Below are 27,173 nucleotides of genomic sequence, written 5' to 3'. Positions count from 1 at the left end.
ATAGTACAACTCTACAACAAAAACACAAACAACCCAATTTAAAAATGGGCAAAAGACTTGAACAGACATTTCTCCAAAGAGGATACACAAATGGCTAAAAAGCACATGAAAAGGTATTCAACACCATTTCCTATTAGGGAAATGCAAATGAAAACCACAATGAGATGAAATTTCACACCCACTAGAATGGCTACTATTTTTTAAAAAAACAGAAAATAACAAGCACTGGAGAAGACGTGGAGAAAAAGGAACAGTCATCAATTGCTGGTGGCAGGGTAAAATGGTACAGCACACTGTGGAAGACAGTTTGGCAGTTCCTCAGAAAGCTGAGTAGAGAATTACCACATGACCCGACCATCCGGCTACTAGGTATATCCAGAAAAACTGAAAGCAGGGACATGAACAGATATTTGCACACCAAAGTTCATAGTGGCACTATTCACGAATGCCAAAAGATGGAAGCAATCCAAGTGTCTGTTCACCAGTGAATGGATAAACAAAACATGTTACATACATATAACGGAATATTATTTGGCCAGGAAAAGGAACCGAGTTCTGATCTATTGACAACATGGATGAACCATCACGTTGACTGAAATAAGCCAAACACAAAAAGACAAATACTATATGCTCTCACTAATAATCAGAATAAGGAAATTCATAAAGGTAGAATCTAGAAACAGGTTACTGGGGGCTGCACTGGGGGTAGGAAATGGGGAGTTAATGCTTAATTTGTATATAATTTCTATTTGGGTTGATGGTAATGTTTTGGAAATGGAAGGTGGTGACAGTAACACAACATTCTGGGTATAATTAATAGCACTGTATTTTATGCATGAATGTGGTTAAATGGGGAAGTTTTAGGGCATATATATGTTCCTAGAATGAAAATTAAAAGATTAAATATAGGACTGTACAATACAGCCCATATAAACAATGGGCTACAGTTAATACTACACTTATAAAAATATCCTTTCATGAATTGTAACAAATGTACCACACTAATGCAAGGTATTAATAATAGGGGTATGGGGTAAATGGAACTCTGTATTTTTCACATGATTTTTCTGTAAACCTTCTGTAAGCCTTCTCCAGTTTAAAAATTAAATAAAGGTAAAAAGAGAATGAGAGATGGGGAGATACAGATAACACAGGCAGCTTTTACAGGTAGATTTCCTGGAAAGGGGGGCAGAGAAATGAGAGAACAAATGATGATAGCTGCTGGAAAAGGTTGTCATAGGTGTTAAACGAGAGGACCTTCAAAAATCACTTAGCATATGCCAGCACATGGTGAGTACTCAAAAATAACACCTCTTAACTAAGATCACTCACAATGATCAGAAAACTAAGTAAATACAGCTGCCAAACAGGATGCCACCAGATCTGATGGCACTGGCCACACACTGGTACAGCAGTCAGGGAGCAAGTGTTTTTCCATGCTGATCATATGTCCCGTTTTTCTGTGCTAAGAAAACACAGGTTTACTCAGATAGTTTTCAGCTGGAATGGTTGTCTTACTCGGCCAGGGCTGCTATAATACAATAGCACAGACTGTTGGCTAAATCAGCAGGAAAGCGCTGCTCACAGCGTCTGAAATCAAGGTGTCTGCAGGCCAGGCCTGCTCCGAGGTCTGCTGGCAGCCTCCTGGCAGGTGGTCTCTGCCGTCATCATGTGGCCATCTGTCTCCCTCTGTCCTGGGGCTTCCACCTCTGTGCCCAGATTTCCTGCTTATCAGGACTCTGGTCACAGGGCTTAAGGCCCACCCTGGTTCAGTTTGCCTCATCTTAAGATCTGTGCCCATCTTGCTGGTCAAGTCTCCGTAATGAAGCTGGGCATCAGATTCACAGATAACCCCCAGCCATTTGTCCTCTAACTGCTTTGTGATTCCAAGTGTCTCCTATGAGGGATTTTGGTTTTCTGAGGTTGAAAATAAAATGAATTTCTAGGCTCTGAGCTCCCTAAAGACTGCAAGAGCAGAAGGACCAAAAGTGTGGAGGAGATTTTAAATTCCCAAGTGGGCTTTGATCATTTAGCTATAGTTAGTCACCAGGCGCTTAGCCGCTCTGCAGCTCCAGCGTGCCCTGACACAGGCTCTGAGTGCTGGCTTTCCTCCTGAGAAAGGGAGACCAGGGCAAGTCTGGGTCCCCTTCAGCTATGGGAGTCCCTCCCTCCCTCCCTCTCAGTATTACTCAGTATTTGACTCTTTTCACAGGGACGGTCTCAGGTCAAGCACCAGTTCCTTCCAAGAGGCCTTCCTATCCAAAGATCCCCTCGGTCACACCCAATCCTGACACTCTTTTTTTTCCTTTACAGAATTGCCAAGGTCTGAGATGGTCCTGTTTCATCTGCTGGCTTACCTATTTATTGTCCGTTTCTGCCCTGACAGCGAGGGCTTCCTCTCTCTTGTTGTCTGCTGTACCCCAGGGCCTGGCACCTGGTACCACTCAAGATGTATGTGCTAACAGTTTAGCCGCCTCGTTCCCCATTCACCCAGCAGGCAGTGTATCATGAGCATCACAAGGTCCCTGATTTTCCAATGATGTTGACTGGAGATGGTGACCTAGCCACTGCTTATCACAAAAGGGGAGCCCCGTGTTTCCTTCCAGCCACCGCTCAACAGGGGGTTCCCCAGCTGCCCTGTCACCCCAGCAGCCTTCAGGATTCTGGAGAGCACTTGGGGAGTTCTCTATTGCTTCCACTTCCGCGCCATTGCAGGGACGAGGCCAGTGTGCGGAGACAAGGGGCACATCCACAACGATGTCACACTGACGCAGAAGCCTTCCCCTCCTTCTCACAAGAGCATGCCGCTTTTCCTTTGAAGTAGACTCCTTCGACCACCCCTGATGCCACCACTGGGGTGGGAAGAGAGTACTGGCCACACAGGGAATTCTTTTCTGATGGTGCAGAGATTGTCTGGGGGTGGGTAGGTGACTCAAAGTGGAATGAATGAGTCTCGGTACCCGGACTTTGTTGAAATTGCTGAGACAAGACGTTCTCTTTCTATTGGGAGGTTGACAGGTCACGAGCTCGAAGCTTCTGATGGCCATGGTGCCACCATAAGAGTGAGCCTGAAGAGAATCAAGTAAAAGGAAAGCAAATCTGAGAGGCACAGAGACATGGTCCTGACCATGCTGTGGAGGCACCTGGATCCAGCTGCACCTGAGCTGGTTTAGTTTCCGCCTACACCAGGCAGTGATTTTCTATTAAACCAGTTTGAACCTAATATATGCTACTTCATTGAAAAAAAATAGTGCTACCTCACTTGGACAGAACAGCCCTGTGTTCGTGGTGACGAAATTCACTCAGGTTAAAAATTAGATAAGAATCTCTAGACAGAGCAGTGCCCATCCCCAAGGGTTCCCAGAGGAAGCTAAGCTGTCACTGGCCAGATGCCATCCATCTGAGCCCTAAGCTTCTACCCCTTCCCACTGACAAACAAGCATTAAAATGCCACTTGCATAACTGTGTGTTTCTAGAACATTACTGAACTATACTTAATAAAACTGTTTGCCTATGAGCAAGAAATGGAACCTGAGTCTTAGCTTCTAATATCATCTGGCCTTCACCTGGCTCAAATCCATCATTTACATATAAAATACATGTCTTTTCTTTTTTTCAATTATCTACACAAAATTCTACCAGAGTTCAATCACACTTTAAATGGCAATTGTTTCTAGAGTTAAAAACTAAGGTAATAGTTATATTCAAACAAAATTATACTTGAAAATCTCTTAAATTATCCTTAAGGCATGGTATGCATGGTTTGGAATATAAAAATATGTATAAGATTATGCAAGTATAAGCAGTAATATATATAGTCATGTGAGGCGTAACTGCACAGAGGGACAGTATTTAGAAATTATTCAATTCTTACTTTCTGCTCAGAACATTTGAACAAATTTATAGAATTCCAGTTAGTTCCTCCTGATTTGTGTCATCATTCATCTCTTCCTTAACATTTTTCAGTTCCTCTAACACTGCATTAGTCAAGGGTTTCTGGTTGCCCTCAATATATTCTTCAAAGTCTTACCAAAGGGAAGAGGTCAGTGAAGCCACACAGCCCCACCCACTTTCCTAGACACCAGAACAATAAATCTCCCTTCTGGGACAATGGTTGGGAAAGCCTTACAATAACACACACGCTTTACCCCACAGGGTACACTAATATGTGCCAACTTAGGCCACTCGAGGCAGGGTAACTGACATAACCAGACTGAAGGATGTCAGTTCTACCTATAAGGAGATGAATGCATGCAAATACACATATATAATTTATTTTTGGACAAATGCACAGTTGACTTTTCAACCATGAAATGTCCATGAGATACAGCCTTTGGGCCCCTCTGAACACAAAAGCAAACATAGGATCCACTGTCAACGATACAGGATGCTTACATGTTTGTAAAGACCATTATAAAGGGAATTTGCCAAATCAAATCATTCTCCTAGAAAGTTCTAGAAAAGCCACGGCCCTGGCCTGAGGAGCCTTCTGTCCGCCTTTCTATCTTCACGCACTAAGACCTGCTACTTGGACGCTTCCTCCTCTGTCCCCTCCTGGCCTGTAATGCGAATCCTTTGGGGACAAGTGCGCCTGACTAGGTTTCCCGTGGCCCGGGGTAGAGGTGCGGGGCTGCACAGGGAGACTGAGGACCAAACAAATGAGGGCGCCTGGGGGCTGCAGGGCCGTCCAGCCAGTCACTGCAGGCCCCGCGGGCCCTCCCCCACCGGCCCCCCCCAGCCCGGGACCTCCCGAGGCCCTGGCCACCCTGACGGCCACGCGCTCTGAGGGACGCGGCCTCAGGGCAGTGGGTCCCCAGCGACCTCGTGCACGGCGCCGGCCTCCGGCGCTGGACCTCGGCCGCCACATGCCCCTTCTCCTTGGCAGGCCCAGCGCTCGGCCTGGGACGGACGGACAGTCCAGGCCTCCCGGCCAGGGCGGAGCCAGGGCAGCGTGGGCAGAGGGACCACTGCGCCCCCTCCCGCCTCGCCCCACACCCGGCACCTCCGTGAGGAGCCCGACGTCCTGGGCCGAGGGCCACCACCGGGACTGCAGGATCTGCGCCCCCGTCGTGGGGAGGCAGCCCAGGACACGGCCCCCGGAAGGCGCAGAGTTCACGGCGAGTCTGAGGTTAGACCCAGGCCGGGCTGGGCGGGCGACATCATGTGCCGGGCCCTGGGATGGGCCCCGAAGACCCAAAGTGAGCAGAGGGGAGGCGGCCCGGGTGTGGAGGGAGGTGGGCTCCAGGCGGGAGCAGCCAGGCCTCCCCGGCGCCCACCCGGGGCCAGGCCCGCTGGCTGCCGTCGGCCCCCTGACCCTAGAGGGGCTGCGGCTGGCCCTGAGTGACCGCGCCTGGAGCAGCCCCTCGCCACGGGCTCCCTGGCACCCCTCCCTCCGGGTCCCCATTAGGTGGCACCAGTGCAGGGCACAGGCGATTTCCCGAGACTCTGTGTGCTGGGCCAGCCCAACAGGAGAGACAGGAAGTGCGGGGCCTCTGTCCCTCGGGGCGGAAGCCCTGACTGAGACAGCAACACGGCTTGCTTCTGCCTTTGCAGACAAGGGCTCTCAAGAAAGCCCCTCACCGAGAGCACCCCTGGCAACCCAGGGCCAAGTTCATTGCTGGGTACAAAGTTTAGCACACGCTTATCTGTGGGATGTGTTCACTTTAGCATTTTCTCCCTTGACACTGGGAGAACTAAAAAGCACCACAGCACTTGCTAGTTTAGGAAAAGATGCAGGATTCCGATTCACACGCGGTGCCCCAAAAGGGATTAAGACTCCTTGAGGTGGTGAAGGCTCAGCTCATGGGGCACCCAGCCCCTCACCCAGCTCCAGCCGCAAACACGGAGCCTGCGGGAATGGCTGGTAATGAGCTCCCGGGCCCAGGTGCTGGAGCCGCGGCTTAGGGGTTCAGGGTTTGCATATAAATGAGCCACATAAAAGAAAAGCATTTTGGCAGGAAAAGCATATTCTCAGGGGGAAGAGAAAGAGAGATCTGCAGGGTGCATGTTTTCCAAACTTATTTTGAAACTACTTATGAAAATTTCTTTCAGAAAAGAAACTTCTATAAAAGAAAGCTGTGAGCTGCACACCCAAGGTGAAAAATCAGTAGCTGAGAGTTGCCTTCTGAGACTCCAGGAAAAGGGGCTGTAAATACAAAGGGGGGCCTTTCTCCCACCTGCTCTGGACCCCGAAATTCGAGGCAAGGGCTCTGAAAGGCCCAAGCTAAAACTCCTGGCAAAGGCAGATCCGTGCCCTGCTGCCACGAGAAGTGTTTACGTCCACACTCACGCTGTCAGTGAAGGGCCCCAACGAGGGACCCCAAGTCCCAGGACGCGGCCAGGCTGGGCCAGACGCAGGGAAGGCGGGAGCCCCAGCGCCTCGGCCACATGGAGGGGCCGGGGAACCCGCCTGCGATCAGCTCCAGGCCTGTCCAGCAGGGCGGGGCCGGCGCAGTCCCTGGCTCTAAACTCTGCTTCTGGACGGCTGGGAAGTGGCCCCCCGTGGTGAAATCCTCGTGGGTCTTACTTTAAGTGCTGATTTGAGAAAACCTCTATTTCCACTGGCAATCAATGACAATCTATTGTATCTAATAAACATTTCTAGTACTTTATATAATGTAGCTAATCTTATCTGTTTGTCACAGAATTCAGTTATGTGTGCAACTGACCCCTAACTTTTCAGCACCACTGTCCTGGGGTACACTGCAAGAGCTGCTGGTGGGGGTTGACTCCACAACCAAGTCCCTGCTGGGGCCAGGAGGTAACGTGAACCAGGAAGGTGGGTGCTGCGTGACTGGGAAAAGCAGGGGCTGCAGCAAACACCCCACTTAAAAGGGCAGCCGCTCCTCGGCCGAGCCTGCCCGGCCACGTGGATGCCAGGACAGTGGACACAGACCTTCTGGCTTTTCAAGAGAAACAGGGAATCCAGATTCTGGTGACCACTACTGATATGTCAATACTGGCATCTAACTACATGTGTTTTCACTTACAGGCTGGACAGAGCTTGTCTTTGCTCCCAGGCCTGTCCTTTTAGGGCCTCTGGCCTAAGGACCTCCTGACGTATGTGATCTGGCCCCACTGGAAAGGAAGGGAAGTGCCTTTTTACTCCTCCAGAATAACAGGTTCATTAGCATCGTGCTTTCCATCCTTATTAAAAACTCTCGCTGGCTCCCTAGGCTCTACCAGGCACAGAGGCAGGTTCATCTCACCTGCCCGCGCCCATCAATGCCAGGAGGCTGCTCAGTGCTGGGGGGAATGAGGGCTCACGCAGGAAGGCGTGCTGGGCTTGCCTGTGATGGCCACCACGGGACAGGTGACGCAAATGGCTCTCTGGGCCATCCTGGCCCATAAATTAGGCCCCCATTCCTTAGCATGGTTTGAAGGTCGTCACATCCCAGTCGCCCTCTCGAGCTCAGGCCCTGCCCGTCCTCCCACCTGCACGCACCTTAACCTATCCCACCAGCCACACGGAGAGAGGCCGCACTCCTTACCCCACCCACTCACCTGCCCCTGCTCCTTCATACTTCCAGGCTCCCTGCTATGGCTGACATGCCTCTGCCACTTGTTTGCCTGGTGAACTCCTATGCATCCCTCAACACACAGCTCAAACACCCCTTCCCCTGTGAAGTCTTTCCTGTCTCCCCAGCCACAGCTCTCCTACACCCCATTCCACACTGCACCCATTTACTGGAGCTTTTTTCAAACTGTATCAGGGCTCCCCTAATATGGCATGAGACATTCAAGGTCTTAATTATCTAGTCCCAGCACCTGACACTACAACAGTATATGGAATAACAGAATTAAAATTAATTTATTAATATACCTTTAACTTTCTGTGAAACAAAAGGTTGAATTAAGGACATCTCTTGGGCCAAGACTCCCAAAATTCGTGTGGCACTCTCATGATTGCTGCCATATCATCCTTTCAAAAATTACTTAAACTTTTGATGAATTACTGAAGTAACAGCACAGCAGGTACTCTGAAATGAGAATATGAGAAACTCCAGAGGTGGCTGATAACCATCGGCTCTCTCCTCACTGCCATACACTGGTAACAGGTGTTCAATTTCACAGGCACAATGCTGCAGTACCTCCAACCTAAGCAGTCTGGGTGCAGCTGATAACTGCACTCTGCCCACTCATAGCTGCCCCAACAACATTACCTGCAAAACTGTGGATTTTATTTTCTAGTACACTAATATAAATATATATTTAAAAATTAAAAAAAAAAAAAGGTTTGTCTCTGTTCCACCAAACCCCATTTTTCAGACCACCAGAGGTACATGAGCCTTACTAGAGAAAGGCTTAAGCAAGAGACATTGCTCTTGAAAGCACATGGCATGCCCCACTAAAAGGCTCTGTTGACCCATCCACAGATGATTTAGAAATCTCATTTGAAGATGTGGTTAAGGTATCCATCTTATGAAGGGCTACCAAACACAAGTCCCAGGAAGACAGCATCTCCTCCTCACCCAACACCAGCCCTGTAACCTGGAAGAAGAGCCCACAGACAGTTCTTCATTCTAAACCCCAGCTGGAAACTCCCAGTGTGGAGAGTGCTTGTTTTGAACAATTGCAGGCTTCTAGGCCACCCCTTTCTTCCGCAAATGGAATTAGTTACCGAGTCTACCTGTCTTGCAACAAGATACAACCCAACATCACAATAAGAGTATTTTTAAAATATCTGATCTCCCCGTCTAGTAGCACTCTTCAAAACGGGCCACAAATCCTGCCTGCCAAAAAGGAGGTCCACGTCTCATTAAATGCTGCAGTGGGCTGGTTGCTGGTGCCCCTGGAGGTCTGGGAAAGGCCACAGAGCCCACACAGCAGGGCTTTCCTGGGGAGCTGGGTGCAGGTCCTCTGCCTGGTTGCTGTGCTCAGGGACTCTGGATGCCAACAGGCTGCCAGCTGTGACCCAGCAGGACCACATTTAGCCAATTCATCACCAGCCAAAGGAACTCTCCAGCCCAGAGAAAGGAGAGTCTAAAGTTCTCCCAAAGGAACTCACTTTATTTGGAAGAGAGTATGTGGAAATTCGGGCCTCAGGACATTACCAAAAATAATGGAGATTTTGGTGGTAATAATTAAGAGGGGAATGGTAGTCAGGAGAGCTACAAGCTAAACTGTAGGCCAGTTTTCCAGAGAGAACTAGGTAAAAACAACTAAGAATAGCCCTACTAAGGTCAGGACAAACTCGAAATACTAGCTACAAAAACCATTATGCAAAGGGACCCAACTTTAATACAGCAGACCATGGAAAAATGTATGTCCACGCAATGTTAGAATCATCAGTGGGAAATTAGTGGGGCCTAACAGCTGGGTGGGATGCCAATGAAGACAGCTAAGCAGAGGGACCAAGGAAAGAGTCAAAGAGAGCCCTGATAAAACCACCGTCTCCCCAGAAAGGCTTCACACTGCAGGAGAAACAGGCATTAATGAAAGAGTCCATGTGGTCACTAAATAAACAGGCCAGCAAAAACAACAATGAAAAGCCCTAAGGGTAGGGGTCTGTACCCAGAGGTACAGGATATTATCTAAAATATCAACTTTTGAGCAAAAAAAAAAACATTTTAAGACATGAAAATACAGAGGAAAATGCTATCTATATAAAGGGAAAACAGAGGTAACTGAAACTGCCTATGAAAGGGCCAGATGTTGAATTTAACAAAGACTTAAAAGCTGTCACATGCATGTTGAAAGAACTAGAAAAAACAATGATTAAAGCAATAAAGGAAAGTTTGATGACAATGCTCCTCAAATAGAGAATATCAATAAAGAAGTAGTAATTATCAAAAAATATCAACTGGAAATCCTGGAGTTGAAAAGTGTAAGAATTGAAATGAAAAATTCACTACAGGACATATGGCACAGGCTGGGGCACTGACAAGCAGAGTTTGGTTGCACGGAGACTGCAATCAAGGATTCTGCATTGAAATGCAGCAGGATTTAGGGAGTTTTCCCGCTGTTCACAGCAGTGCAGGTAAAATTAGTGTTTGTGAGTTCCTAGACTGCCAAGGAATTCCTCGAGGTGAGACCTTCAGAGCTCAGCAAAGAAGTTAGGATTTCTAAAGAGGAAGCCTTAGAAACTCTACATATCATGTCTCTTAAATATGCCAAGATATGCTGGTACATCTGAGACAGGCAAGGAGCGTACAGCACTGGAACTTCTTGAGCAGGAGCATACCAAGGGCTTCTGTTCAGCACTATATAATGACCTTCTGTTCAGCACTATATAATGTTCTTGGGAGGGGAGTACCCTTAGCCAAAACAGAAATCTCTGGTGCACCTGATATTGGGAAAGCATAATTACGTATGCAGTTGGCAGCAGATGAGCAGATACCAGAGTGTTTTGGAGGAGTGGCAGGTGAAGCAGTTTTTATTGATACAGAGGGAAGTTTTACAGTGGACAGAGTGGTAGTCCTTGCTGCTGCCTGCATTCAGCACCTTCACCTTATAGCAGGAACACATGTGGGAGAGGAGCACCGAAAACTGGAGGATTTCACTCCTGAAAAGATTTTTTCCCCATATTTGTCATTTACATTGGCATGATTACACAGGACTTTTGGCACAAATTTATTTCCTTCCCGGCTTCATTTCAGAACACTCAAAGGTTTGATTAGTGCAGGTTCTTAACCATTTTTTGTTCCATGGACCCCTTTGCCAGTCAGGTGAAAACCACCAACCCCTTACTAAGCCCACACTACACCGCATATTAGTTAATAAACATACCACACCTTGGGAAACGGACTTTGGCCCAGTGGTTAGGGCGTCTGTCTACCACATGGGAGGTCCGCGGTTCAAGCCCCGGGCCTCCTTGACCCATGTGGAGCTCGCCCATGCGCAGTGCTGATGCGCGCAAGGAGTGCCGTGCTACACAGGGGTGTCCCCCGCGTAGGGGAGCCCCACGCGCAAGGAATGCACCCATAAGGAGAGCCGCCCAGCGCGAAGGAGGGAGCAGCCTGCGGAGGAATGGCACCGCCCACACTTCCCGTGCCGATAACGACAACAGAAGCGGACAAAGAAACAAGACACAGCAAAAAGACACAGAAAACAGACAACCGGGGGAGGGGAGGGGAATTAAATAAATAAAAATAAATCTTAAAAAAAAATAAAAAATAAAAAAATAAATAAACATACCTTACCTGCACCAACACGTCCCCACAAGAATAATGTTTTCCTGAATTTCAATTCAAGCTCATGGACCCCTGGTTAAGAACCCCCAAATCAGTAAGTACTCCTCTTCCATTATGTCATGACCTAGATGATCTATCACTTCATACTCAGTAACTAAATAGCCTAGCCCAGGAAATGATCAGTCTTGCAAAGAACCACAGATTAGCTGTAATTTTTACCAATCAAATGACAACCAAGTTTGATGGAAGTCAGGCCTCACTGGTTCCTGCTTTAGTTTTAGGGATTTAGAGATGCTGTTGTTGCTACTGAATGTTCATTGCCAGCAGAATGAATTTCTGGAAATGGTCACAAGAATCAGAAGAATAGAAACCCAAAGGCTAATCTCAAAGTATGCAAATATGCTGATGCTTTGACATCCAATGTGCACAAGCAGGAGATGTGTTACTTTAAAATATAAAGGCATACTAAGGCATGAGTGAATGAGAAATATACTGAAGTGAATGGGAAAAACAATTAAGAAATCTGATTCTCTGAACAAGTTCTTTTAAAGCACTGTTCTACTATTTTGTTCTGTTTTCATTTTCTGTAGCGTTTAGTAGAGATGATATAGGTATTGTGATTCACCCAAGTGGAGAGCTGATCTCATGTGGCCAATCTGAATTTATCATTCAGAATGGCCCCCTTCTTTGACAACTGCCCAGAAAATATTTTGTTCTCTGTTTGAAATGTAACTTTGGAAACTCCTAAAAATGACAGAAGTTTTTTTTGTTTAGCACCATGAGTCAGTATATCATTATATTCAGATTTATTAGTAAAATAAAATTTTTAACTGACCAAATTGATTTAGGTAACCTCTATTCTAAAATTCCAAGCCATTGGTTTAACTTTCTATGTTGTTTTATGATGTTAAAGGAATGTCTTCGGTGCTATTATCTCATCTAGAAATTGTCTAGAACATATATCTTCCAGAATAGGTTGATGAATACACCATTATTTATTTCTGCAAAAAAAAATTCATAGAGGCTCAAGAGTAGGTGTGAGCTGGCAAAAGGGAAAAAAGGCAGCAAAACAAATGGATTGATAGAAATTATGTACTCCAAAAAAAACAGGCAAAGGAAGAATGAAGAAAAATGAACACAGCCTGGGACAAAAGTGGACCATAATCAAGCATACCAGCATATATACCGGGAACAACAAAGGGAGAAAGGAGAGAAAGAAGTAAATATTTGAAGAATAATAGCTGAAAAACTCCACACTTTGTTGAAAAGCATTAATCTACACATCTAAGAAGCTCAATAAACTCCAAGTAAGATAAACATAAAGGGATTCCCACCTAGACACATCATTGATGAAAGCCAAATAGCAACAGAAAATATTGAAAACAGTAGAACAAAAATGACTCATCACATACGTGGGTATTGCAAGATTAACATCTGAATTTTCATCAATTGCAAAAGAGGCTTGAAGGCAGTGGTGTAATATACTCAAAGTGCTCAAAGAAGAAGAAATCTGTAAACCAAGCATTCTAAACTATCTTTCAGAAATGAAGACAAAATAAAGATACCCTTAGATAAACAAAACTGAGACAATTCACTGCTAACAGATCCACCTTACAAGAAATACTAAAGGAAATCCTTCATACTGATAGCAAGGGATCCCAGAGAGTAATGCTGAATCCATATGAAAAAAAAAGAGCACCAATAAAATTAATTATGTGATTACTTTTTAAATGGTACAAATACATATTTCTTCTTTCTTCTCCTTTTTTCTCTTAAATGATTTTAAAAGCAGTTGTATAAAAGAGTATGTATATAATATAGTTGGGCTTATAACATAAATTCAATATATGTAACAAACATAGTACCAAGGACATGGGTGGGATCAAAGCTATACTGAAGTAAGGAAATGAAATCAGACAGTAACTTGAATCCAAAGGAACAGGTGCAGAGAACAAGGAATGGCAAATAAGAAGGTTACTATAACACAGTCTATAAATGTACACTTGTTCTTCTTTCTTCTGTCAGCTTCTTTAAAATATATTCAATTATATAAAGTAAAAAAATAACACATTTTTGCATCTGTAACATATATGGCTGTAGCATATATAACAATAGAAGCACAAAAAAAGAAAGATGAAATAGAGCTTTGCTCTATAGAAGCAATACTATATAGAAGCTATAGCTCACTGGAATTAACTTAGTAGAAATCTTATATAGAGTTTTGATAAGTTAAGAGATATATAGTAAGCCTCAAAGCAACCACAAAGAAAAGAACAATAGTGAAACATCATTAAAAGAATTAAAATATTATACTTAGAAAACATTCAGTGAATGCAAAGAAAGCTTAAAAAGGGAATATGGAATAAAAGACACAGATACATAGAAAACAAAAAGTAAAATGGCAGATGTATATTCAAATATATAATTAATGACTTTCAAGTGACTAGATTTGACAACCAAATAAATAGGCAGAGATTGTCAGCATGGATGAAACAAAAAGGAAGATAAAACTATATGCTATCTGCAGTAGTATACTGTGAATTCTAAGATACAAATAGGTTGAAAGTAAAAGGATGGGAAAAGATACTAATATATCATCCAAAACCACAATCACAAGGAATCTGGAAGAAAAAAAAAGATTATGAAAAATATTGCCAGAAATAGAGAGGGACGTTTTATAATGATAAAATGCTTGATCTATCAGGAATATATACAAATTATAAACATATATGCACCTAAAATAGAGCCCAAAAATACAATAAGGAAAAAAAGCAAAGAATTAAAAGGAAAAATCGAAATTTCAACAATAATTAGAGACTTCAATACCATTTTCAAAAATGGATAGAATGACTAGAATGATCAACAATGAAACATAATACTCAAACAATAAATTAAATTGACTAAGAGGCATCTACAGAACATTTGACTCAACAATAGCAGAATGCACATTCTTCTCAAGTGTACATGGAACTTTCTCAAAGATAGGCCATATTCTAAGCTATGGATTAAGGCTTAATACATTCAAATGGATTTAAGTCATACAAAGAATGTTCTCAGGCTACAATGGAATAAAATTAGAAATTAAAAGCAGAAAGAAAATTGGAAAATTCACAAATAAGGGTAAATTAAAACAATGAAAATGACTCAAGGACAAATAGAAAATTTGAATGGGTCTATCACAAGTGAAGGGATTAAATTAGTAATTTAAAAAATACCCATAAAAATTAACCTCACCCGGATGGCTCCATTGCTGATTTCTAACCAATGCTTAAAGACAAATAAATCAAGCCCTTCACAAATATTTCAAAATAACAAAAGATGAAGAAACACTTCCAATTCATTCTATGAAGACAAAATTATCCTAACACCAAAACCAGACAAAAATACCATATGAAAAGAAAACTATAGACAAATATCTCTAATGAACACAGAGGCAAAAATCCTCACTCAACAAAATGCTAGCAATCCCAATACAGCAACACACTACAAAAGATACTTTGGCCAAGTGGGATTTATCCCAGGAATGCATGGTTGGTTTGATACCAGAAATCAAATAATGTAGTACACTATTATCATCTCAATAGATGCAGAAAAAAATGTGACAAAATGTAGCACCTGTTTATGAGGAAAACACTCAACAACCAAGGAATTGAAGGGAATTTCCTCAACCTGGTAAAGGGCATCTACAAAGAACCCATGGTAAAAGACTGAATAATTTCTAAGATGAGGAACACAGCAAGGGTATCTTCTCTCACCACTTCTACTCAACATTGCACTAGAGATTCTAACCAAGGCAATTAGGCAAGACAATGAAATAAAAGGCAACCAGATAAGAAAGAAGGAAGTAAAACCATCTCCCTTTATAGACGACATGATCTTGAATATAGAAAATCCTAAAGAATCCACTAAAACCTATTATAACAAATGAATTCAGTAAGTTTGCAAGATACAAGCCCAAGAGACAAAAATTACTTGATTTTGTATGTTAGCAATGAACAACCCAAAAATGGAAATAAGAAAAAAATTCCATTACAATAGGAACAAATTGAATAAAATACATAGGAACATATTTACCAAAAGAAGTGCAAAACATATGCTCTGAAAACTAGAAAACAATGTTTAAAGAAATTAAAGATGACCTAAATAAATGGAAACACATCCCCTTATCATGAAACAGAAGAATAAATATTGTTAAGACAATATTTCTCCCCCAAATGATCTACAGATTTGATGTAATCTCTATCAAAATCCCAGCTGCTCTTTGTGCAGAAACGGGCAAACTGATCTTAAATTTCATATGGAAATACAAGGGAGACAGAGTAAGCAAAACAATTTTGAAAAAGAACAAAGTTGGAGAACTCACACTTGATGATTTCAAAACTTTCTACAAAGCTACAAAAACCAAGACAATGATACTGGCAGAAGATCTAAGTCTACATCAATGGAACATTACAGAAAGTGGAGAAATAAACTCTCACTTTTATGCTAAATTGATTTTCAATAAGGGTGATATGGCAATTCAATGTTGAAAGAATTGTGTTTTCAACAAATGGTGCTGGGACAACTGGAGATCCACATGCAAAAGAATGAAATTATCTTCATTCACACCATAAGTAAAATTCTACTCTAAATGAAACAAAGACCTAAATGTAAGAGCTGCAACCTTAGAAGAAAACATATGCACAAATCTTCATGATCTTGAATTAAGCAATGGTGTCTCCATTATGGCACTGAAAGAACAATCAACCAAAGGAAAAAAAATAGGACTTCATGAAAATTAAAAGCTTCTCTGTTCTACATCAAAGGACACTATCAAGAAAGTGAACATACAACCAGCATTATGGGAGAAAATATTTACCAATCATACATTTGATTAATAACATATCTATAATATATAAAAACTCACACAAATTAATAAAAAGATAAATAACCCAATTACAAAAGGGCAAGAAAGCTCAACAGACACTTCTCCAAAGGATATATAAATGGACAGGGAAGCATACTAGACCCAATGGATAGAGCGTCCACCTACCACATGGAAAGTCTGGTCCAAACCCCAGGCCTCCTTGACCCATGTGGAGCTGGCCCATGCGCAAGGCTGATGCACGCAGGGAGTGCCATGCCACGCAGAGGTGTCCCTCGTGTAGGGGAGCCCCACACGCAAGGAGTGTGCCCCGTAAGGAGAGTCGCCCAGAGCAAAAGAAAGTGCATCCTGCCCAAGCATGGCGTGGCACACACAGAGAGCTGACACAGTAAGATGACGCAACAAAAAGAAATACAGATTCCTGGTGCCGCTGACAAGGATAGAAGTGGTCATAGAAGAACACACAGTGAATGGACACAGAGAGCAGACAACTGGGGGGGGAGGGGAGAGAAATAAATAAAAAATAAATCTTTAAATGGTCAATAAGCACATGAAAATATACTCAACATCACTAGTCATTAGGGAAATGTTAAATCAAAACCACAATTAGACACCATTTCATATCCACTATGATGGCTAGAATGTGGGTGATGGCTGCACAATCTTGCAACTGTTATTAATACTACTGAGTTGTACACTTGAACATGGTCAAAATGCAAAATTTCAAGTTCTATATATGCTACTACAAAAAAAAAATTTTTTTCTTTTGAGATACCACTACTGGGGATTGCACTCAGGACCACTGGGCCACATGGTCTCCCTGAGCTTCGCTTGTTTGCTTATTATTTTGTTTGTTTGTTTTTTTTGTTCCTGGGAGGCACCAGAGCCCAGCCCTAGACCTCCTGTGTGGGAGGCAGGCACCTAACCACTTGAGACACATTTGCTCCCCCCAAAAAAGAATTTTTTTAAAAGAACAGATAACAACCGTTAGGATGTGAATAAATCAGAATCCTTATATATACTCCTGCTGGTAGAAATGAAAGATTAGTGCAGCCACTGTGGAAAACAGTAAAGCAGTTCCTCAAAAGGTTAAACATGAAGCATCCGCATGACAAAGAAATTTCACTCCAAAGTATATACCCAAGAGAAATTAAAACAAATGTCCATGCAAAAACTTGTCATGTTCAGAGTAACATTAATAGTCAAAAGTAAAATAACCCAAATGTTCATCAACTTATGAATGAATAATTAAAATGTGGTATATCCACACAATGGAATATTATTCAGCCATAAAAGGGAACGAAAAGATGATGCACGTTACAAAATGAATAAACTTTGAGAACATTATGCTAAGTGAAAGCCAGACATAAAATACCACTTATTGTATGATCCCAATTATACAAAATGTTAAGACGAGGCAAATCTATGGTGACAGAAAGTAGATTCATGATGGCCTACAGCTGGGGGAGTTGGGAAGCAATGAGGAGTGACTGCTAATGGGTACTGGGAGGTTTGAGGGGATGAACGTGTTTTAGAAGTGTTTGTGGTGACACAACTGACTTTAAATGGGTTTCCTCAATTTTCTTCTACCTAACCTCATGTTAAAATCACTCACTGATGAAAAAGCATGCTTTAAATGCTAGTTTTACACAGTTACATACTGAAATACATTTACACAAGAATACTAGTATATTAGATATATTTACACTAAAAACGCCATCCCTGTATCATCCAAACCACATTCTCCGTACCCTGGGAGCACTGCATCATTTCTTTGGACCATAAAAATGGAAAAGAAGAGCAGGCGGAGGCTCCCAGGGCCCCGCTACCCAGACCACAGGTAGGAAGGCACAGCTGCCTCCAGGGGACTCCCGGTGCCCCCACATCCTCCTGACCATCTCTCACCACCTTTACTTATGGCCCTCCCTGGATTTCCCAGAAGCTGCCTCTCCTAAGGGTCTGGGCTGGCCAATCAGCGCGCCCCGTCCTCCTGGCCACAGTGATTGGCTCAGGGATAGTCAGGTGATCCAAGTCAGCCAATGGCAGGTGAGGAGACGTTTGCGGAGGCTTCTGGGAAGGAAGCTCCCTCACTCGGGACCCGTTTTCCTGCTCCCGGGGCGCGTGGTCGGGCAGAGGCCTGGGCTGCTGCTGCCTCGGTGCAGGCGGAGTGCGGCCAGAGGGGATGGCGGCCAGGAACCACCGAGAAGCCCATCCAGGTGGGGAGATGGGGAGGGCGGCAGAGAGGGCACAGGGTGGTTAAGCCCAGGGAGCCAGACGTGCCTGATGCCCGGGATGCAAACGTGCGCGCGTCAGGCACGTTTGAGGCAGACTGTAACTATATTCACACACCCACACATACTAACACAGTCATACACACAAACTAACATGTACTCACATACATAACACAGCTACTGACACACATACTAACATGTTCGCACATACTAACACATGTACACACATTAACATGTACTTACAATACACACACATATCCTAACATGCTCACATAACAACATGCTAACATACTCACACATACATACTGACATATATATACATATAAACATGCTCATTCACAAATACAATCACACATACACATATATTAGCATACATACTAACATACACACTCACATATATACTAACATACTCATGCTTACATCATCTTTCCCTATTGCAAGAGCCACCAATTGTAAAAATAACAGTTCTTTAGTCCTCCTAATTCTAGTTGAATTCCTTTCATCTCCAAGAAAGCCTTTCTTCATCTTTCCCTTTGTTCAGATATTAACTTCTTGAGAGCATGTTTTCCAGTGACCAAATCCATCATAATAACTTAACTGGTTATTCAGAGTTTCTCTACATCTTGGGCTCTACAGAAAGGGCTCGGTCTCTCTGGACTCACTGTTCCCTTGCCACCCCACCCGCTTTGTTCTCTTTAGCTGCATTTCAGCAAAATATATGATATACAATGTATTATTCTCTTTGGCTTAGTTTTCCATTTCCTTTTCCATGTCCAAATTCACTCCTCCACTCATTTTATCCTTTTCCACCAAAATACTACCATCATTACCCTCCTCTTATTTCTGGTACCAGCTTTAACAAAGTATTATACTTTTATCTTTGTTATCCATATTGAATTACCCTAATTTCTTTATCTTCTCAATAGCGAACTAATTCTCTCTCTTTTCTTCTTCAGTCAGCCTACTTGAGACTGAAACCTAGGATTATCACTAACTAAATGGGGGGCTGTGAGCCAAGGTCCTTAACCTCTTGGCCTCCGTCTCGTCATAAATTGATCTCCTGTGTATAAACTACTTTTCACAAGGCCTGGCACAGAGTAAGGCTCAAGGACTATTTACTATTATTTTGACTATACGCATCAACTCTTTACTTATAAGTTAAAGAACCCCACCGAAGCTTTAAAAAAGAGGATTTTTCAGACTAATGTAGGGGGTTCTGATCAATCCTAAGGCTAGAAAGCAGTAAAACCTCAAGAATCTGGAACGAGGAAATAGAAGGGATTTTACCTGTTGCAACTGCAACTACAGTGAAAGACTAATTTTACATCCTAGGAGAGACTGATTGGTCCAGCTCATGGGGTTAACTGTCCAATCAGTTAGCACCGAGGGAATGGGCCACGTGATATGAACATGGCTGCCAGCAGCCCTCCCACATGCACCAGGGAGGGGAAGGGAAAGGGAGATGAGGAAGCAATTCTCAAACACACGAAAAAAGGGAAGAAAGGTAAGCACCTCAAGCTGGGAAGAAGGCCAGAGGAGTCTACCACAGTGATAAAATTAAGCAAACAAGGTTTTCAAACTGCTTTCTCATTAGTAATGACCGATACCACATTTGTATTCAAACAAGCCAAGAATCACCCAAGCAGTATTTTCTGCAAGCATTATTTAGTGGTCATTTAGTTGTCCTTTGTACAGTTTCTCTCAATTTCTCATTCGAGGTAAGAACTGCCTCTTCCCTCACCTCCAACAGTTCTACACACAAACTCTGCCCTTGCAGAATGAAGGGGCCTGAGGCTTGGGAGTCTATGGGTCATCCATCACAGTCCCCTACATGGAACCTGAGTCTATGACAATTCACTCAGCCATGATTCTGAGAACAAAACTTCCTCACTAAGTGCCAGGCATTACACTACAGAGACCTTTTCTCTAGTCACAAGCAAAGATGTCAGAATTTATTTCCAAAAGGAAAAGTCCCCCAACAGGAACTGCACTTCTTGGATGTCCATGTCCCACTATGTCACAAGGGCATGTGGCAGGATGAAAAGCGTGCCCTGCAAGCTCTTTTCCAAACAAATTGTACACTATGTCCTTTCAAATTCTGCTGTGGGACATGTAACAATAAATACCCAAAGACCAAATATGAACTGTCCCTTTAATGCATTGAACATAGTGGGAATTCATTCAGTGCTGCATTGAAAAATCAGTTCACTGAATGAATGAATGAACAAACAAAGGACTTCATGCCCACACCAGGCTAGATGCAGTGGATGCAGATGTGAACAGTGGAGGGGGCGGCCACATTCTGCCATGATGGAAAAATGATAACAAACAGACAAGTCAACAAACAAGTCAAAACTAAGCCAGAGGTAAATGCTCTGAAGGAAATAAAGCATGGGAATGGGATGGAGAGAAGCAGGGCAGGATGTGGTCAGAGGTGAAGGAAGATGGACTTATGATGACAGGAAGGTTCTATTTCTGCTGAATCTTTTCAAATAACTGGTCTCCTATTTCCTACTTGTCTCCACTTAAGTATTCCATTGATTTTTGTTTTATGGAAGGAGATTCTTTAAGGACTCTTTCTTTCCTTTAATCCGTCCCTCACACTGTTGCCCAAAATCACATCTGTCTTCAGTTAATGTTCTAAAATAATCCACCAATCAAAAGCCTCTTGAATGACCTTAGACTAAAATGCCAAGTTCTTGGATTAGCTGAAATGGTTATTACAGTTCAGCCCTGCCTGTCCTTCTCACCCTCTACCCTATCCCCACCATCTCTGCTGGGACCATGCTGCTCCTTGTGCCAGGAGGATATTTCTTTTCTTTAACTGTCTGGGCATTTGGCAAATTTGAATTCTCCATCCCCTTCTCTTCTGAAGTCCTTGAAAGGAAAGGACAACCTGGTGGATTTTGAGAGCTCCTCCTAATCCATTTCTTTAAAAAAATATAAAAGCGTTCTTGGATTTAATATTTATTGTTAATATATAATGTAAGTGTCTAGGATTGTGATATAGGAGAAAGACAAGAAGGGAAAGATATGGTCCCTGATTGGTGATGCTGATGTTGTTATATAATATGCATCAATAGGATTAAAGGAGAATTTTCCTTGCAGTTTTAAGGCAGAAATCATAAATATTTATCTGCATGAGATAAGCAGGCAAAGCACCTCCAACCCTTTCTGAGCAATGACGAAACTGGAGCCGGATGTGCCAAGTGCTCACCAGGGACACACAGCATCAAGGTGGCAAAACAAGGGTTGAAGCATGGCCTTGTGACACCCAGTCTCATGTTCATGTTTGTGTTTTTCTCTTCAATTGGAAATTCCAAATTTTTAATACGAAAACAATTAAGCAGACAGTTTAAGACCAAGTCATAATCATAACGGTGATCATTAACAAGTGTTGGTTACATTTTTTGTGCCAGACCTTCTACCATGCATTTTATTTTATTTTAAAGATTTTATTTATTTCTCTCCCCCCCCCACCCCAGTTGTCTGTTCTCTGTGTCTATTTGCTGTGTCGTCTTTGTCCGCTTCTGTTGTTGTCAGCGGCACGGTAATCTGTGTTTCTTTTTGTTGCGTCATCTTGCTGTGTCAGCTCTCTGTGTGTGCAGTGTCATTCCTGGGCAGGCTGCACTTTATTTTGCACTGGGCAGCTCTCCTTACAGGGCGCACTCCTTGCGCATGGGGCTCCCCTACGCGGGGGACACCCCTGCATGGCAGGGCACTCCTTGCGCGCATCAGCACTGCGCATGGGCCAGCTCCACACGGGTTAAGGAGGCCCGGGGTTTGAACTGTGGACCTCCCATGTGGTAGACGGATGCCCTAACTACTGGGCCAAGTCCGCCGCCACCATGTCTTTTAAATACGTATAAACTGTTTTATTTGTTCTATATTATTTGTATTAACTCACTTATGAAACCAGAATACTCTTGTCCAATGTGCTTGGCCCAGGTCTCTCATCCCAGCCATCACTGTTGTTCAAGGACTAGAATCAGAACTGGCAGAGCTGCAAGCTCTCAGTAGTGTCTTATCACCTTAGACTGTCCATTAAGGCTAGAGAGCACAGCACTCGGTGAGTGGCCGCAGACACAGACGCTCTCAGCACGTGGCTGTCTGCTGCTCTTTGTGCAACTGTGCTCATGTGAAGAGCGACTCAGATGGTAACACAAATATTTACTGACTGTTAGACACAAAGGTTGAGAGGCAACAATTATCTTCATCTCTGTTGGAAATGAGTGTCCTGGGGGAGGTGTGGGTGAAACCCTTGATGACAGCAGCAGCTGAGGGTCTGGAGACTGAAAAGATGGCCGTACAAAGTGGTGCCTGGGGGCTGGGGCCTTCCATTTTAAAAGGGGGGCTTGGAACACTGGGCTTTAGAGGTGGTTGAAACTATACAGAAACATTTGGGAGAGGGGCTCTTTAGGAAAGCTAACCAAACCCTGTAAGAAAATCAAAAGAAGTATGTTGAAATCTGAGATTTTATCTTAGTATTTTAAGTTAATCCTTAAATCATGGCACTGTTTATATGGCCAATTAATCCAACAGCCAGCAGTTTAGAACAGGGGTTCTTAACAAGGGGTCTGTGAGCTTGAATTGAAATTCAAAAAAAACATTATTCTTGTGGGGACATGTTGGTGTGGGTGTGATATATTTATTAAATAATACATGGTAGAGTGTGGACTTCGTATGGAGTCTGTGGTTTTCACCTGACTGGCAAAGGGGTCCGTGGAACAAAAAAAAATTAAGAACCCCTCGTTTAGAAGATATAATCAGAAAAGAATGACTAAATTAAGTATAAGACTAGAAACTGTCTTTCACTGCTGGAAGCACATCTCACTTCACAATGGAACAGAAGGAGACAGGTCTGTCTGTTTAATAGGCGAGCTGCACCATCCACACCATCCACTTCCTTAGAGATCATGCTTTGTTCTTTCAGCTGAGATAGAATTCCTATTTCTACCAGCTGCGAAAGGCAGCATTGCTTTCTGAAATCCTTGCTGGCCTGGTGGCACACCTCAATACAAAGCCCATGGGGCACTCAGGCTAAGTTCTCTGCTCAGAAGATCTCTCTCATCTATGCCTGTTACGTCTCTATTGGGGCAAATAGGAAAATTGGAGGGAAAAGGAGTTTACATTCTTTGTGGGTTTTATTATGTTCACTAGTTCCTAACACACAAGTGAATTTCTCTGTGTACACCTGTAATGTTTAAGAGAAAAAGAGGGCACCTGTTCACCTGTGGCAGTTAATAATCACTACCTCTCAGCATCTGCTAAAATCACATCAATATGCAGCAATTCCAGAGCAGGGGGAGAAAGCCTGGCCCTGAAATAAGCAGCCTCACCACTCCATGGGACCACACCACGTGAAACTGGTCCTCTCTTTACTGCAGTGCTTGAGGGCACTGGCACAGGGCACGAGCTGCCTGAGCTGGACCCCCAGTCCTGGCCATCCGAGGCAGCTGAGCCTGGAATGTTATCTAACCTCCCTGTGCAGCTGTCTGCTCATCTATAAAAAGGGGATTCTAACAGTCCTTATGGAACTGACACATGGGAATAGCTTAATAAATATTAGCTTTTGTCACATACAAAGCCTGTCTCTGGGGCTTATCTTTAAGAGCAAATTCCCCAGGCACCATAGAGAGGGGTGCTGAGTCAGGACTGGACCCATGTCCAGCAGGCCTGCCTTTTCCAGGGGCAGGGGCATCATCTTCAGGCACCAGTGAGCTCCCCCACTAGACACATTCCCTGGCTACGCAGAGTGCACCTGCTCGGCTCCAGGCCCAGGGCTCTGGAGGTCAGGAAGGGCACAGTCCCTCCACCACAGAGCTGCCAGTAGGTCGAAGGTGACACAACACACCTCCAGCATGGGCCTCCAACAGCATTCGTTCAATGAATGCAAGCAGGACACAACTGAGTGGAAAGAGGTGGAAGCGTAGGGAAGACAGAGCTGCATGGAGTGTAGTTTCCTCCTGGTGGGGAGGATGTCACCCATTCATTCTTCAGGTTTGTGTTGCCTGCACTTCCTCCACTGTGGGAGGCGCTGAAGCTGGGAGAGGTCAATTAGGCGAGCCTGCTGCCCTGGGGAGCTCATTTATCACTCCAAACAACCCTGGGACAGAATATTTTGCTTGTGATATTGTTGCTATTAAACAACCAAAGATATTTCAAGTTTCACTGCAATTGAAATGTGCAAACCTACACCCTTGCTAATGGTGCAAATGAGAAGCCATAAAACTGAAATGCAAGTTTGCTTGCTGCCCTACCACCCCCTAAGAAGGGTGCCAAGAATAAAAGCTATTCCTATAGTGTTCCAGAGTAAACCCGCTCTCATCCTCTAAAGGGCCGTGCACGCTCCAACCTGGCAGTGCCCACCGAACGCACAGCCAAGATCCCAGCATTGTCTTCCGTCCAAACAGGAGGTTCAAGGAAGTGACGGCAGGTTGCGCTGTGTTACTTTTGGATGTCGTTTTTAGAGGTTTTTGACGTTCCTGCATCCGACAAATACTCACTGAGCACCCACCGTGTGCCCCGCTGTGTTCAAGGTGAAGGAGACTCAGCAGTGGGCAAGGGAGACGGAGTCCCTGCCCTGCTGGTGCGGCCTGCCTCAGCCCTGCTCTCTGATTTTTTCCTCTTTAGACCCACTCACCAGCTATGTGATGTCAGGACAAGAGAAGGGTATGAAGACACGCCCACTATTAGGCTAGATTCAGTCGCCGCCCTGCGTTCAGTATGAAGTGCAGACACTTAGCACACACAAGAACCCCCCAGGTAAGGAGCAGAAGCAGCGCCATGGGGCCAGCTGCCTCTGGCTCCATTTCCCTGCAGGCGGTGGGCAACAGTCAAGGACCCACCCAGGAGGAGGAGGGTTGTGCCAGATCGAAGGAGCCTGATTTATTGCTGTATTTTTAAAAATCCTTTTGTCACTGTTCAAGAGACACTGTATTGTCAGTCTGTGCTCCCACCTAAGCAAATGACTAAAATCATCAGAGGCACCATTGTGCCCCAGATAGCATTTCTGCCCTGAGGTGTCTGGCACCCCGGAAAGTCCACCTCCTTTGCTGGCTCACAGTTAGTAACTTCTGATCATAAAACACAAGCTTCCAGAGCAGAAGACTCCCACCCATTCTGCTCAAGGCTGTCTCTAAATTCCTAAGACATGGGGGGAAACAGCCTATTCTTTGAAGTCTTCAGAGATTTCCACCATATGCTGAAGTGACTGCTCAAAACACAACTGCCACACTTGGAGTCCTGAAGTTTTTCCCACCTATCTTGGGAAATGAGGAATAAGCAGGCAGCATGAATGTACCTGCCAAATTTAAAAATAAAAACAGAAACCAAACAAGATGGTTACAGAATTCTGTCTCCTAATCTATTGAACATTCAGAGTTTCCAAATACATCAAAACTTGTTTTCCTATACAGATAGCCTTATATCAATTGAATAAAAGACCAAAACCACATGATCAATATATACAAACAAGCATTTCATGAAATCCTACTCATTTTTGTGATAAAAACATTCTTTGAATTAGAACAGAAGGAAATTTCCTCAGCCTGATAAAGGGCATCTATGAAAAACATGCAGCGAACATTATACTTAATAGAGAAAGAGTGAATGTTTTCCCCTTATATCAGGGGTAAGACGTATCTATTCTCATTCATGTCTATTCAACATTTTCCTGGAGATTCTAGCCAGTGTAACTGGGCAAGAAAATAAAACAAAATACATTCCAGATTAGAAAGGAAGGTGAACTATCTTTCTTTGCAGATGATACGATCTTATATATAGAAAACCCTAAGGAATCCACTTAAAACTATTAGAGCCAGAAAACAAGTTCAGCATTGTCCCAAGGTATAAGATAAATATGCAGAAATCAATTGTATATGCTAGCAATAACTAATTTGAAAGTGAAATTAAGTCAACAATTCCATTTATAATAGTGTCAAAAAGAATAAAATACTTAGGAATAAATTAGAAGAAGTATAAAACTTATGCTCTGACAACTACAAAACATTGTTTAAAGAAGTTCAAGATCTAAATAAATGGAAAGATATCTCATATTCATGAATCATACAGCTTAATATTGTTAAAATGGTAATTCTCCCCAAATTGATTGGCAGATTCAACATAACTATCAAAATCCCAGCTACCATTGAGGTAGAAATGGATAAGTTGATCCTTAAATTCAATGGAAATTCAAGAGACTCAGAAGAGCCCCTCACACATACATAAAATTCAGTTTTGGACTACTCCATGAACATCCCAATTACAAAACTTACTAAGAAGTTATAGTAGTCATAACTAGAATAAGTAATCATAAAATGATACTGACACAAGGAGAGAATAATGGAACAACAGAATATAATTGAGAGCATATAAATAAGCCTTCATATTGATGTTCAGTTGATTTTTTGGACAAAGGTGTCAACATAAATTCAGTGGAAAAAGAATAGTCTTTTAAAGAAATGGTGCTGGGACAACAGATTATCTGCATGCAAAAAAGAAAATTATAATTTAGACCTTTATCTTAAACCATACACAAAATTAACTCAAAATGGATCATAGTCTCAAATGTAAAAGCTGAAATTATAAAACTTTTAGAAGTATAGGAGAAAATTTTGTGACCTTAGGGTAGGCACTTATTTCTTAGATATAATACCAAAGGCATAATCTGTAAAAGAAAAATTGATAAATTGGACTTCATCAAAAATAAAAACTTCTGCTCTTCAAAGAATCCTGCTAAGGTATGAAAAGACAAACTGCAGACTTGAAGAAAATATTTTCAAATCTCAAAAAGGACCTATATTTAGAATACATAATGAATTCCAAAACTCAATAATAAGAAAACTAAAAACCCAGCTTAAAAATGGGCAAAAGACTTAAACAGATATTCACTAAAGAAGATATGTGGATGACAAATAGCACATGAAAAGATTCTCAACATCATTA

The 27,173-nt window shown here is 43.1% G+C and overlaps 2 pseudogenes; one reads left to right on the top strand and one right to left on the bottom strand.

Moving 5' to 3' along the window:
- Nucleotides 1-27,173, bottom strand: part of LOC101432720 (transmembrane protein 132B-like) — a 253,068-nt pseudogene that overhangs the window by 23,952 nt on the left and 201,943 nt on the right.
- On the top strand, nt 7,295-11,421 carry LOC139439180 (DNA repair protein RAD51 homolog 3 pseudogene; annotated as a pseudogene).

This window comes from Dasypus novemcinctus, chromosome 6 (genome assembly GCF_030445035.2).
Source record: "Dasypus novemcinctus isolate mDasNov1 chromosome 6, mDasNov1.1.hap2, whole genome shotgun sequence".
NCBI classification, from domain to species: domain Eukaryota; kingdom Metazoa; phylum Chordata; class Mammalia; order Cingulata; family Dasypodidae; genus Dasypus; species Dasypus novemcinctus.
The sequence above is the reverse complement of the archived record's forward strand: the minus strand, read 5'-3'. Positions and strand labels throughout refer to the sequence as shown.